The 15,385-nt window shown below is 39.1% G+C and overlaps 1 protein-coding gene across 1 annotated transcript in view; it reads left to right on the top strand.

Annotated features, from left to right (window-relative positions):
- KIF21A (kinesin family member 21A) overlaps positions 1 to 15,385 on the top strand; it is a 90,993-nt gene that overhangs the window by 1,402 nt on the left and 74,206 nt on the right. The gene's annotated exons all lie outside the window — the stretch shown is intronic.

The raw sequence follows: 15,385 nt of genomic DNA, 5'->3' as shown, positions 1-15,385 counted from the left end.
GGGACGGACGGTGGGGGGGTAGCGCTCCCCTCGGGCTCTCACCCCACGGGTGACCGCAGGGGTGCGAGCTCCCACCCGCGGGGACGCGGCAGCAGCGAGGGACATCTTCCCCGCAGGACGAGCGCGTTGCCTCGGCTCCTGCTGAGCCTCTTTTTCCTTGGAAATAGCCAAAGGGGGGGAGGTGGGGTGGGGTGAGGGGGGAACAAACCCCAACAACCCAACCCTTTCTGAGGGCTTTCTCAGTCATTTCGCTCTGATTTTCAGCAACGACCCTAAAAATACTCCCAACTAATTATAGCCGGGTGCTGCAAGTGCTTACTCATGGGAGGCGAGCGGCGCCGCGGCTGTGGCGGTGCCTCCTGCATCACGCAGGTTTGCGGGAGCGGGTCTGATGTTTCCAGGAGGGTAAAAGGGGCTTTTAGCCCACGGAGGCTGCCTCTCTGACCTTACACACCGGCGGGGATGGACTTCCATGAGGCGGCACCCGGTAAATTAGGCTACGTAGATGCAGAAGTCGTAATGGGAGCGGAGCCCGGCTCATCTTAAAGCATCAGCTCATTCAAATTGCTCTTTTTATCAGAGATAACAATCTGTTGTTCGTCAGTGAACTCTTGGCTCTTCTTGGTTTTCTATGTGAAGAAATTATTTTATTGTTTGAAGAACTTCCAGATTAGCCCACGGATGCCTTAATTTTCAAGATGTCTTTATGTGATTCAAACATGAGGAGGAAAAAAAGAAAAATATATACCTATGCATGTATATATGTGTGTATATGTGCATGCACGTCAATATTTGAGTTATGATTGTGATAATGAGTGACGATTTATATCTTCCCTTTAAAGAAGTTTCTTTATATTATATTGTGATGCACTTAAGAGTGTTATGCCACAAGGAATCAGACTTCAGGGTAAGGTGTGTATCTACCAATGGATCCCTTGGAAGCACTACATACATCTCACCTCGGTGTATAATTCAAAGGTTGTGCGGGAAGACAAAGAGGGCAAATCGTTTTTTCTCTGAAGGGTGTAGGAATAAGCTTTGTTACTGGGTGCTCTTGCTGGTATGTGTGTGTGGGGGGAACGGTTCAATAACATTTTCAGTAAACAGAGAAACACCGCCCCTGCATCATGACATGGGGTGTACGCTGCAGTTGTTCATCAAAGTCTGTACCATTCTCTATGTGGAGAGATGCTTTTGTGAGCCTTATCTGTTGAAGCGTTTCTCACATAAAGTACAGGGATGTATTATTCCAAAGCATAATTAGGCTGTATTTTTCAAAAGGAAAATATGAGATAGGTGTGAGCCTAAAAATAGGGTGTGTTACAGGTTTACAGATTGCTCTGTCATTTGAAGAAAATATTAAATATGTTCTGAGCCAAAAAAAATAGTGATGTAGAAGCTCATTTACAAATACAGAGGTTTGCTGCAGCTAGGAATTAAATAAAACCTGCTGGTACAAACATATTAATAGTTGTAGGTGTGTGATAAATAGATTAGAAATAATATATGGCAAAGAGTTTGTAAAAGTGAATCAAATTCACCCAGCTGAAGCTCTTGAAAACAAATCCCTAATGTTGGGAGGCTTATTTCTGTAATACAATCATCTAACTAACATCTTCTGTCTGAGTGCAGTTCACTAGTAATGAAGAATTGCATCTTCTCTCCTGTTCTGCTTTTTTCCTTTTGGCGGATTAACTATTCATGCACAAGATTTCTCCCTCTCTGCTTAGCACTTGGGAACAAAAGCATGCACAATCATTATTATTTTTTAATTTCTGGTTGTGTATTTTGCACAGTCCTATAATTCAACTGGTCTTGCAACTCGCTGTGTATCAGCACTGTGCTGTACTGTGCATTATGAATTACATTCTGTTTCCTTGTTGGTTTTGCTTTTCAGTTCTTTTGAGTAACTAGAGCTTAGTTCAGTGACAATCTCCACTGTTGTGATGAATTAGTCGCTGTTTTTGTATGTGTGCTTACTGAATAAGGCTTGCCCTACAGCAGGACCAGCTTTTAGTCTGCAGCCCCTGTGGCAGTAACCGAGGTAAGGTACTGCAAAGACATTGCACCGAACTTACTGCCAAACTGAATTTGCTTAAAATTTAAACATAGGCTACAGGATAGACATCACTGAAATTGTTTAGCAAATTGGTTTTTTCAGAACCTGGTTATCTCACTTAATGGTATACAACAGGATTCAAAAATACTTCATTCTTTCCAATTAACATCACCTTTAAGCTATCATCTTGTATGCTAATTGCTCCCCATTTTCTTTAGTGTAATAATGGGTTTGCAAACGATGAGCTGAATACTCCGGTTTAGTGAAGCATGAAAGCTGAAAATAGTTTGGCAGATAATCCAGTTGCTAATGTTAAATACCCCAATTAAGAAAAAAAAATTCTCTCTCTATTGTCAGCCACCACTGAAAGATTTCTGGACTTGCGGTTTTGATGATGGTGTGCAACTTCAACAAAGAGGCTTGCTCTGTGTGGGACTGTGTATAGTATCTGTTTTCAGATGAATTCAGAGGGCCTCTGTGATAGTTATCTAATCAGGTGGATAGTTTATCTTTTAACCGTGGAAAAACTACCGTTTTTTTGTAAATCTGCAATTGCCATCTTGCTTTTGTAAGTATCTTTTCAGCATATGAAAACAAGCTTTTCCTGAGGAGGCTATGAAATGGTATAAAGTTCAGAGTTCATCTTTCTGGAAGCAAGACCACAAAAAGGATATAGGTTATAGTTCCTAATTCTTGTTTCTTGCCACTTTAGTGGTGTCCACAGCCAAAATCCAGCGTGTAGGCTTCCTGCATGCTGGGTAGATGAAGCTTTTGCCTAAGACTGAGATACTGACACAGACCACTGGCTATTGAGTGTTGTGTTTTGGAGAGTTGCTGTATGAGCTGTCCGGGGCCTGGTTGGGGTCACTGTGCTCAATGCCCATACCCGTTCAGTCAGAGTTATGCCTGCTTTTACCAACCAGACCTGAGCTCTGCCATAGGAATTGAAATAGGAGAGGTAACCAACTGGAGAGGTAACGGTTAGTGCCTGTCCTTGCTCTGTATGGCTTGGAGCTGTAGGGTTAGAACATCCTAGGAGTGATGATCTAAGAAGACAAAGCAGTTTGGCTTACATCCTTTGCATTTTTTGGACACGTGTTAAACAAGGGAGCTCTTGGAGACCGATAGCATTTGGATGGAGCTCACCAGAAGGCTTTGCATGGAGGACTGCTACCTGATAAAGCACAGAAGGATGTCTGTTATTTGGATCCTGGTGTGGAGGAGACATAACAATGTAGAATGTTGAAGTAAACATCCATCTTCTAGTCCTCCAAAAGAGGAAGGTGGCCTTGATTCACTCGGGGTCAGTGGAGGCCTCAGAAATACTGCTGCTTAAGATGCTGTATGAAAACAGAAGAATAAATAATTAAGAACAATGTGAAATTTAATTAATAGCTGTGGAAGCTGACCAGTAGTCTGGAAAAGTAAGGTGGTTACTCAGACATGCTTGAATGGAGTGGACAATACCAGGACATGAAGTCCATTAGTTCACCGTTGGTGAAACTAAAGGAAGTAGGGCTTTGGCATTGGGGTTGTTGCCATTGTGAAAGATGGAGCCCAGTTAAAACTGTATTAGTGGGCAGAATGCTAAGAAGCAGTGGGGAGAGCAGGTAGGGGATGATGTTTTGTAAATAGATCCATTTAGTGTCATTGAGCAGTAAAGAGCATAGCAGTGAAAGTTTCTACTTTTCATCATCCTCAGTGTTTGTGTATATGTGCTGACTTCCCTACTTTGGCAAGAGCACCTCAGTGACACCACTTCAGCTGCTGTGATTGGCACCTGCTCAGTGTTTCACCCCTCAAGAAGGGACCATTGCTACCTTCCTCCTCACCTGTGTAGGGAGGCTGTGGGATCCAGCCACCCAGCTCTTCCCTGAATCATCTAAAAAGTTTCCTCCTCGTACGCACCCTGGGTGCCTGCAGTGTGTTGTGACACTGCTCTGCCAAAGGTGAAGCGTTGATGTTTGCCAGGAATGGAAATTATGTGTACAAAATGTAATGGATCTACCAGGCTCCATTTCTAATAACAGTGGGAGTAGTAACTGCAGCTGATGAATTAAAACCATCTAGCTTCTGTTTCTGGTATTTCTAAAGGGAAAGGAAGTACTCTAGAAAAATGTATTGGTTACTAATTCAATTTAGGAACAGAGATTTTTTTTTTTTTCAACTAGTCAAGCTGCTTGTGGCATGAAATCAGGATACATTGTTAACTTTTGATAAGGCAAATGGGGCATGTTCATCCCTTGTAACCTTAGCCTTCCACTGCAAAGGTTTGTTGAGGGAACACTGGGTTTCTTCTTTTCATACTGCCAGTTCTTGAACTATGTGACCAGTTGGACTATTTCTGCATTTTTTTCCCCTTTGGTAGCTTCTGTTTTTTTTTTTTTTTTTTTTTTCTCCCCATACAGAATCGGTTGTTTGTTGTTACGTTGTCTCTGTCTACCTTTTAATCTTTTTGTATTCCTCTTTTTCAGTCTCTTTTTAATAATAGCTTTTATACTGAAGTTGTTTTTCTCAGTGCGAAATCCAGCTACTGCTAAATACATTAGGAAAGAAGCAGCTGAGTGGAAGGAACCTGTCTTTTAGATAGGTGTGTTTTGAAGCATTTTGATGGCTGTTGAAATTGATTTTCTTTCTTGGGCTGCTGTTCTGCAAACACTTAGAGCTGTGTTTAAGCTTCCTACCATGAATAGATCCTCAAATGTCAGCTGAATGGCCATGTATGCTGTGGTATATATCATAAGCTCTGGAGGGCCGAGGTACTAATTTCACTCTCATTCTGTAACTAGATAAGCAACAGATTACAGTACTATTTATTGGCTCCTTAAAATGAACCAAAGTTTTCCTTTTACTGGGCAATAGTTATTACTCACCTGTAATCTTGTGGAGCTGTCTTTTGGGGAAAGTGTCTCAAAATAACTGTATTGATGACATTCAGCAGTCTATCGGTAGCAAGTGTGCTTCAGCAAAGATGAAGAAAATAGTTCAACAGTATTAAATAGTAATTTTCTGGGGACATGTTAGGTGTTGGGAAATAACTCTTTTGGAGAGAGAGCCTGTTAGTGGAAAGCTACAAAAGAGATCTTATTTTTGGAAAGCTCATGTTGCATCTCTTTTGTTAGTTTGATGTTTCTCTTTGCTCCCTGACTTAAACAAACATTCCCTTGTCCTTCCCTGAAACTTTACCCTATCCACATGTTTTGCATTTTAGCTGGGGAAAAAAAAAAAAGACACGACACCATCTGCTGCTGAATTAATTCAGGTTTCATCATATCTGACTTGATCATCCGTAACTGATATTACTTGGGGCAGATTGAAATCTGTGATCTTGCTTTCTAGGAAATAAATTTCCCTTTTCACAACTCATGTGATGTAAACACAAACTCAGCTCTTTGAGGGAGGGCAAAGAAATCCTTGTTGGACATTGCCCTTGATGTCATGTATTCCTGGCCAAAAGATGGATGTGTCTTGAATTTTAGAAGAAGAAAAAGCAATGAGTGGTGTGCATGAGTGGTCTGTTCATGCTTGTGGATGAATTCTATTTGTAACTTGGCTTTTCCCAAAGTTTGTGGAGGATTTGGGAGTTTACTTCGCTTTGAAAATCCATTGAGTTAGCCATCAATTTCTATTTAATAATGTTTTCTTTACCACTTATGCTTTGTGGAGAGCTAGATTTTATATTGTTGGCCTAGACATTCTTTTATTACTGAAACAAGGCTTCACATTTTCAGTTTCTCTGTGTGATTTCTGTAAGTTCTTTTATAGTAGTTGAATGGCCCTCGCACTTAAAATCAAGGGAACCTTGCTCCCTCCCTCTGCTTTCCCTTTATTTGCTTTAAGCATTTTATAGATTGCCCTTGCTGCCCACTCAGAGATGGCTGCTGGAATTCTTACTTTCATGTTCTGTTGCCTTATTGCTGCTGGGGAAATAGTAATTTTAAGTGCTTTTTTTTTTTCTTTTTCTGTCAAAGGAAAAGATTCAGTATCCTGCTGTATCTGTAGCTGCTGGAACAGAGAATTTTTTGTTGTGCTAATATTATTCCTATGTAAAATACTTGCAAGAAGTTAAAAGTATCATTTGAACTGGTGAACAAGAAAGTTTAATTAGAAATCAAACTAGATCTGAACAAGTTCAGCAAGAGTAACTACATGAGCTGTGCCTTTTTCTTGTGCTCTCTTTCTCTTCTCCTCTATAATTGTTTTAAATCTTTGTTCATTTTCTTTCCATCCTTCCTCCTTTTTTGTAAGTCTCCATGTTTATTTCCACTTTTCCCTGGTGAAACTTTTCTGGAATAAATGTGTCTGCTCCAGGGTAACTAAAGGGAGAATTGCAGCCTGATCTTTTTTTTTTTTTTCAAACATGTTTTCTTGTTTGATGTGTTTACCATAGCAACAAGATGCAAATGGAAAATGGTGAAAAGATTTTAAGGTCAGTGTCACAGTGAGTTTGATGCATAGAGAAAGTCTATTCAGTATGTATTTTAAAATATGAAAAACTGCTGATTCAGAGCTAACAACTGATTAGCATTAAATATTTCCTGGATAGACTCTGCATGGAAATAAGGAGTGAGGAGCGGGTACCATCTGGTTCTTTATTTTGTTAGCATCCTCAACAGATTTGGTGAAGTCTGCCACTGCTGGAATAATTCATTTTTGTTTGAAGAATGCTTTTTTTTTTTTTTTTTTTTTAAATCAGCTGATAAGGGCTAGGCTTGCTGTTTGGGACAATAGGCCCTTTAAATGTCTTTAGGTCTTTAAGTCTGCTTAACAAAAATGAGTGACGTATCCCTTGAGCCAGAAAGCTGAGAGCAACAAAACCTTAGTAAAGGCTTACGATATTATTGTTTTACTATACACAGCAATTCGCATGCATTCAAGTTGAATAGTGCATTTCCATTGTTGAATTTTAAAATGGATTAAAGGATTTGTTTTTGGTGTCTCGCTGATGGTTGTTGTGTTCACGCTGTTACAGGAACCCTACGTACTTCAGTTGGTTAGCAAGTACCTAACTCTTTGCAAGTTTAACTTTAAATTTAAATGTAGTCTTTCCATACTTGGTCTTAAACACTTAAGGTTCCTTGAAATGCTTTTTCTTGTACACTGTAGATTTGAAGGACACTTATTTTCCCTTTCATTTATGTTCAACATAATTGATCTGTTAAAACATAAATAAAACATGATTCTCAAAGTGGTTAAAAGTTAGAGGACTATAGCACGCTATAGTATGACAGTTCAACTACCACGGCTGAACACAGGGAAGCTGAGGCTGATAGGACTGGACAGAAAATGTTTTTTTCCTGTGAGACATCTCAACTGGAAGACTTTGATCAAAGTGTCTTCTTTGTTTACCTGGTCTAATCTCATTCGGGGATCTTGAACAAAGGTCTTTCCACATCTTGGGTCAATGCTCCAGCAACTTGTTTATTATCTTGGTTTAAGTCTGTGCATTTTTTCATTATTTTCATTAACTTTTTTCTTTTCCTCCCATTTCTAACCATGGTAGTTGTCTTTTGCTTAATAATACTATAACAGAGTCAAGAGGGCATCTTAAGCTGATAATCTATATATCTGTGGAACATTAATGTTGGTCAAGAGACTACATTGAAGTATGTGACTTTTTAGCAATGTTGATCAAAAGGTTATGCAAGTCATCATCAATAGTTTAAAATGTATTTCTAGTGGACACTCTCGATATTGCAAATAATGAAATATAGTCTTGCATAATTCTGGGATCACTAGCAAACCTGCTAAGAAATGTCCCATGTACAGTATAACCCGTAGTATTGTATTGAATGTAGGAATCCAGGTAAGCCACTTCTTTGAAGTATTTGGTACCACATTGCCTGTGAGATTGCATCTTCTTGGAATAAAGTGATAGGAAGGTAGACTGAATCAAATAAGATGCCTGTTTATATGACTTATTCAAAATATTGAAAATGAAGATGTTACCTAATTAACTTTGTTTTCAAAGCCAGTAGTAATTCTTAGCATACATGTTGTTGGGCATTTCTTCCCTTTAGCATGGGACTAATTGGGAGATGAGTCCTGAGACATTTTGTGTGACTGAGTAGCTCGTTATCCCAAAAACCTGGAATTGCTAATCTCTCACTCGATACTATTGATTAAATATATTTGCCAACGGCAGCAGTGCCTCTGTCTTTGTGCTTGATTCTGTCCTAGGAAAGAATCTGTGTCCCCATCTCCACCCTTATCAGGATATGAGAGGGATATGAGTGTAGGTAGTGAATCCCTTGCTTTCTTTAATATTATTTTCCTGCTCTTCCCTCCCCATGACCCACTGGTGCTTTGTGTATCACCATCTCAGAATTATGTCATAAGCTCCTCAGGCCAAAGATGTAGCTTTAAAGTATAGTAAATGCATATGATGTGATATAAATAATACATGACGTAGTATCTTGGGAAAAGCAACTGCTACTAAAACACCTGAGTTTTTGTAGTTTACCTTCTATGAAAAGTATTCTAATTAAAAATTCTGTTTTGCTAATGCATGTATATGGCTTTGTTTCTCCCTCCCCCCATTTGTTTCTGTGTGAGGAGAAAAATAATTATGCCCATACCAGACTCTTTGATCTGTAGGATATAGTTGACTATTTTTTTTTTAACCTGCTAAGCAAACTATATATTGCTTCAGTTTTTACTCTACAGAAGTTGTCCAGCTAAAGTTTGTTTTGCTCCCTGTTCTCGAATGCATTCCTTTTGAAGTCTGGTCTTTAATTTTATGGAACCATTATTTTTAGGCCCTGGCTCTGTAATCTGATGCCTTAGAATTTTTATTATTTTTTTAAATATATTTTTTTAAGATCTCTATATCAATATCCCTGGTCTGGGAACTAATGTGTATAGATAAATATAAACATTTCCTGTGTTTTATTTTTCTAGTTACAATTATATCATGTGTGTGAGTAACTGGTATATTAGAGAAAGGTTCATTTGTTTTATGAGCAAACTGTTTGAAACACACTAAAGACCAGAAAAATATTTTTATGTTGGATTAAGGATGTGTAAATAGCTGAATGTATATTTTCTAGACATGATAGAAAAGAGAAGGATTCTGCTTTTAACCGTGTTTGAAGAGGTAGTAGGTCAGAGAGAAGGCCACCTGTTCAATCTGTGTCACTTAGAGCACAGTTTACGCTTCTGTCTAATCTACTCAGTCAGCCCATCACTCAGAAACAATAAGTTCACTAGCAGAACTTTGAGTTCAGCAAAAGTGGATTGGTGCTCAGTGAGCTCTAAAAAGGAGACCTGAGACAGGGCTGAACTGGTATTGACAGGCAAACTATTTGACAATTAAACATTAGTATAATTAAATGTCACTTCTTTATTTCTTTTATACTCCCAAAAGCTTCAGACTTTTGTTTGTATGGGTGGTGGTGGTTGTTTTGTGGCTGTCTTTTTTTTATTGTTTTTTTTTTTGTTTGTTTTTCTTCCCACACAGTCCCCAAAGTGATATATGTTGGCTGGTCATCTAGTTAACCTGCTGCCTTGGCTCTGCATTTTAAAGTGTAGCTGTAGATATATTTTGTTATCATTGTTAACAAAGCTTTTGAGGAACAGATGGACTTTTAATTGTTCTCTAGATGTCAACAAGTAAAGCCTTGGTAGGCCCCAAAGAGGAAGAAACATTGCACAGTTGAGAGCTTCAGATGAAAGTGCTTTGTTCTGTGCTTGCAGGGCTGGCCCATGCCAGGCCAACGCTTCTGTGGATTTTTAACTCTCAAGACTCCTGAATGCTGAGATGTTTCTTTGGGAAGTGAAGACTTGCATAAAATGGTGTTGGCCTACATCTTGGATGATACTTGACTGAACATGAAGGGCCAGTGCGCTTTTTTGCTGCTACTCTAGGGAAGAATTCAAGTGATTATGAATAGTGCACAAAAATTAAGCATGAAACAGCAGTGTTGTGGCCAAAGAAGAAAATTAGAGTGTATAGAAGTTGGACATTTTATGTGAGCTGCAAAGTAATCCCTATCTTTTGTTCAGTACTGCTAATGACTTAGCTGATGTCTAGTGCTAGGTTTTGGATGCTGCATTTGAAGAAAAATGTGGACTATCTGGGAGCAATTGAAAAGAGAAGGGAAATGACTGTCTGGAAAGCGTGACCAGTACCATAATGTGAGGTATGAGGACTGAAGACTGCCAAGAGATCTAACTTGAAATGCCTAGAATCAAATACAAAGTAGAAGGGAATAAATTGTTCTTCACGTTCAAAGTGAAGTGGATAAATTACACTTTAGTGTAATTAGTGGCTTAACTTACAGTAAGAAAAGTAAAAGATAGGAAGAAAATATTTTTCTGTTGTAAGAATGGATGGCCTGGAACAATTTTTCTGTGGACATGTGGAATCGCCCATATAAACAATTCAAGCTGATAACTAACTGCCAGGTACATTTTGGACATAGTTGATATTACCTTGGTCCAAAAAGGTAGAATGGATGAATAAACTCTATGGTTTTTTCCAGCTCTCTTCTATCCCACTTGTCTGTAATTCTGTGAAGCTGCATGTTGAGTGTCAGGACCCGAATTCAGCACAGTTGAATGATCCCATTCAGATGTTGGAATAGGTATACAGAAGTGTAAAAATGCCCACATGGACAGCAAAGCCCTACAGGTTTGGAAGGGTAAGCTTAGACTAATTCAAGTTTGAAGGGACTTCAGGAGGTCATCTGATCCAAGCTCCCACTCAAAGCAGGGTCAAACCTAAATTCAGACAAGATTGCTCAAGGCTCTAGCAAGTTAGATCTTGGGGAAAAAAACCAAACAAACGTCTGAGGATGAAGAGTCCTCAGTCTCTGGGCAACCAATACTGGACTGTCCTAATGGACGAAATTTTTTTCTTATGCCAAGATGGTAAGTCTCTTGCTTTGGTTTATGACCGCTGCCTCTTGTCCTCCTGTTGTAAAGCTCAGTAAGGAGCTTGGGTCTGTTGTCTTGGTAATCCTCTGTATTGGAAGAGAGCAGGCAGGGCCTAAAAGCCAGGAAGATGTTGAAGAGCTCTGTGCCTATGGTCTGTTGGAAAGGGTGAGATATGTGGGACAGCTTCAGCAAGGGGGGCGTAGCCTTGTCTCCCAGTGAGTTCTGAATCTGGTAGAGCAGGTTCTTGGGGGACTGACAGTCATCCAGTGGTGCTGGTGATACGGCTGCTGTTAGGCAGTAATGTGTTGTAAGCACACACAGAACCCAGTACTGGAAGCTTTTGTTTGTTTGCATGGCTTCTATATTCTTTCTTTTCTCGAGACTGTTCCTCCCCATCATTCAGCCCTTCCCTACCTGTCTTCCAGACTATTTCATGGTACCTGCGATGTTGCTGCTGTGAAGGCATTTGGAGTGCAATTCAGTTATGGGTAACAATCTACTTTCCTCTTCTCCTGGCAGGAATGTGTGACGGTCACCTTCTGCCTGCATTTTCTCTGCTGCAGTTTAAGCTCACTCACCCTTTTGACCAAGCTGACTAGTGAGAATAATTAACTTCCAGCCCTGTTTAATGTTTCTATGCTTTTCAGATGTTCATGCTCTCCTCAGCCATCTCGTAGGATAATCGTGTCTGTTTGCCTGTTCCCCTGGATAGTTCATGTTTCAGTTTTTCAGTTCTTCTGGCTTGTTCAAACAATGTCTTTTGTAAGTCAGAAAGAAATGCAGACAAGTGTCACTGGTTTATCACATGAAGCACATGATAATCTTGTGAATACAACTCAAAGCATCGGTTACTTGTCTTGAAACAGTTTCTGATGACTTCTTAGAAATGAATTTTAACTTCCATTATCAATTTTTGTTTTGTCTACTGAAAAATGGATTTGAAAGTTGTATTTCTTTCTTGTGAGTTTGTGTGTACATATAATGTGTGTGGAGCACTGGGCAAAGTTAACATTCAGCTTGGTTTGTATTGTTGGATGTCTGCCTGGTATCCATGTAAGTGTTGTCTGGTTGAAGTTCAATCTGTTTAAAGCAGAGGAATTTTTTAGTAGACTGAGGAAAGTGCTTTTGATTTCTCAGATTGCAGCTAGGAAATGCTACTGGCTTCCAAGTTTTATTAGATGTGTTGAGGAAATTTGACTAATTGTAGTCCAGCTGAACAACTAACTGCTTTGTTTTAGATGTGTGTTCTGTCATTTATGAATGCATTTTTTGTCTTAAGATTAAACTTCTTCTGGGCAAGGCTATATGTCTAATCAAGGAATATCCAGTGGGGCGGAACGCTTGTAATGTACTGCACTCTTTTAGTGAAAATTGCTCTTCTGTTTTGTTGTCTCCTTGGTATAGAGGGGGATGGTCACTCCAGCTCAGCAATGTGTGTGAGAGGTCCTCTCCTTTGCTCAGAAGTTACATGAATTGGCATTGTGTTGTTTTTCCATTCTGAAAATAAAAAATGAACTGTAGGATCCTGACTGTTAACCCACTTTCTGTTCAAAATAGCAACAGTGCTACAATTTTCATTTAGTATATTAATGTGTTAAATGTTTTAGTGATAGTAACTGTATTTCAAATACTTAAACTTTTAAAATGATTTTTTTCCTGAGTCACTTGCTGTTTTCTGTAGGGTGTAGTGTTTTTGGTTTGGTTCTTCCTTGTCTGCTAATAATGCTTTGGTGATTTAGTTGTCTTGTATTTCTGCCTCCAGCTTCTGAATGTCAGATTCTTCAGAAAGGCTCTAGGGGTGGTGTTCAAATGCTCAAACCCAATCAGCTTAATGCATGATTTTAACCATTAAATCATAACCATGATTTAATGGTTATGTTGTAACCCAGGATTTCAGGTATCAATACATCCAATACGTTGTAAGACCTTTTCCCTCTGAGTCATTTTAAAGTGTAATATAAGGAAAATAATATATTTTTTATCTGTTTGTCGTTTGAAGTGGAAGGTTCTGGAGATCTCTAATGTAGAGGAGGGAAACACCAGAAGGAAAACTGCCAGGCTAAAACAAAGATGTGGATATATTAATATGTGAGCACAAGTGTTGGTTGATGTAAAGTGATGCTGGATGGATAACTTTTAAGGTACTGCTGGGAGAAATAGCTGAAAGAGATTTTTGTACTTAAGGGGTCTGTCTCTCTGCTGCAGCTGTTACCAGTACTGGGAGTTCTCTGGATATACTACTACCTGTCAGGATGGGTGATACTGTGTGCCCTATACATACCAGTGTCCCCAGTTCTGTGTGCCAGCATGAGCAAATCTCTGGCTAGGAGACACTGGCCATCTTGCTTCCAAAGATGGAAGTACCTAAATAATCTGTGTGACTTGTTTGAGGTTTTATTCTTCAGTATAAGGCCAAGCTACGAAGTCTTGGGTGTCTGCTGCCGCTTAATAGTGTCAACTCTAGTGTTTGAATGTCAATGATCCTGTTTTCTGTGTATTTGTTCAGTATTTAACATGCTGGGGAGACTTATTGCTTATTGATCTAGGTACAATGGTACTTCTGGAGCACAAAGGTACATGATATCTTCAATTACTTTGGAAATAGCTGAAAAGTTTTGTTCCCAAAGGAAATAAACTTTCAAAGATCCGAGGTTCTTCCCCACCACCAGGTAGGAATGGCAAGAGATTATAGAGCAAGGGACTTTCCAATTTTATTGTGAATTCTCAAAGATTCAAGGACAGACAGAGCTTTCATACTTCTAATCCACGAATCTATCTGGATATCCTTACTATCCAGCTATTACATACTGGAGTTGTTCAGTGTGCTTATGACTAATGGAAAAATCACAGTAGAGCTATGTATTGCACAAGGACATCTCATGTGGAGTGTGAGCTTTTGTTTTCTTAAAAAAGGTATTTTTTTTTTTTTTTTGATCAGGTTTGTCTGAGTCCTCATCTAGTTTGTTTACTTGAAACTGTTAAGGTAGGTGACAAAGGACATCAAATACCAGATTTTATTTTTTAATTTTTTTAATGCTAGAATTGCTAGGGGTACTGAAGCTGGCAGTTCCTGCTGTGACAGCAGATTTTTAGGTGGACTGTCACCGTTGTACTGTTTTCTGGCTGCTGAGTCTTTGTGTTGCTCCATTTTTGCTGCCTTTGCGAGACCCCGCTGCCAACGCTGCTGCTGTAGATTAGAGGTCAACGCTCCTAAATGTGCTGCTTTGCCATGGCTGCCTGGGATTGCAGGGCTGAAGTCTTGTTACTCTGAACTGAAAACTGTGATACCTCTGGGTTAGGATGATGATGGGTAATATAGAAAAGACACAAGCAATTGTGTACATTTTTTTGATCCATTTTGCTGATAAGATTATCCGACATATTGTGTAACACCCTTCCACTGGATTTGATTGAGAATCCAATTACGTGTTTAGTTAAAAACATGATTGTATGTGAAATGCAACCAGTCCTGACCTCAAACTACAAGAGACAGGGAAATCCTCTCCTTTCATTGGTTCCAGGTAATCCTGCTCCCTGTCCTGAATCTGTTGCTACTTAAGAGTTTGAATTTGTCTTGTTCCCATTCTTCAGCCACAGGTTCTTAATTCAGTGGTCTAGAAATGGTTAACTCTGGTAAGTTGGTTGGGAAATAAGCTATTTGTGGTTTCCTATGGGCTCTACTAATTATTCATGTGATGAGGCTTACATAAGGGCCGCATTGCAGTTGCACTTCATTTCATTACAGAGTTCTGTATTTCTGTGTAAACAAAAGTCAAGTGATAAGGCATGGGCAAGCAAAGTCTATAGTTGAAACCAGGGAGAAAACAAACTTTTCTGGGAGGATCTTAAGGTGGCACTATCTGATTAACTGTCATGTTTCTTTAAAAAAAAACAACAACAAACCAACCAAAACCAACCCTGAAAGTACTTAATTTAAAAAAAAAGCTTTTTTTTTTTTTTTAAGAACTGGAAGAGCCTTCATTGCTAACATTGTTCCTTGCTTTAGCATTTCTTTGCTTTCAGTGGTGAAATCAGTTAGCACAATTAAAATTTTGTGTAGTATGAGTTAGCAAAATGTTAGAAATTAAAACAGTGCAGAGATTTTTCTCTTTTGCTATGACACTGAAATTGCAATAGGAGACTGTCATGGAAGAATTAGAAGTACCTGCTTTAGAGAAAACTGGAAATTCTGGGAAATTTGTGTGGAACACCAGTCAGGTTAAGAAGTTTTCTGTAAATATTCAACTCTTCTTTCTAGGTATGTTACCTTAACATATACTGGAGTAAACAGAATTCTACCTCTTCTACCCATCCCCCAAATGTTGTTCGTGGTGCTAAAAGAAGTTATTTCAAGTGGAAACAAGGTTGGCCAAAACACTAGAGCTTTGATTTATTTTTTTTTTTTTTTTTTTAGGTTTTATGTGAAAAGAGGGGAGTAATGGGTTGACG

Source organism: Calidris pugnax, unplaced genomic scaffold, assembly GCF_001431845.1.
Source record: "Calidris pugnax isolate Ruff unplaced genomic scaffold, ASM143184v1 scaffold44, whole genome shotgun sequence".
Lineage (NCBI taxonomy): Eukaryota > Metazoa > Chordata > Aves > Charadriiformes > Scolopacidae > Calidris > Calidris pugnax.
Note: the sequence above shows the minus strand (reverse complement) of the source record. Positions and strands in the feature narration are given on the sequence as shown.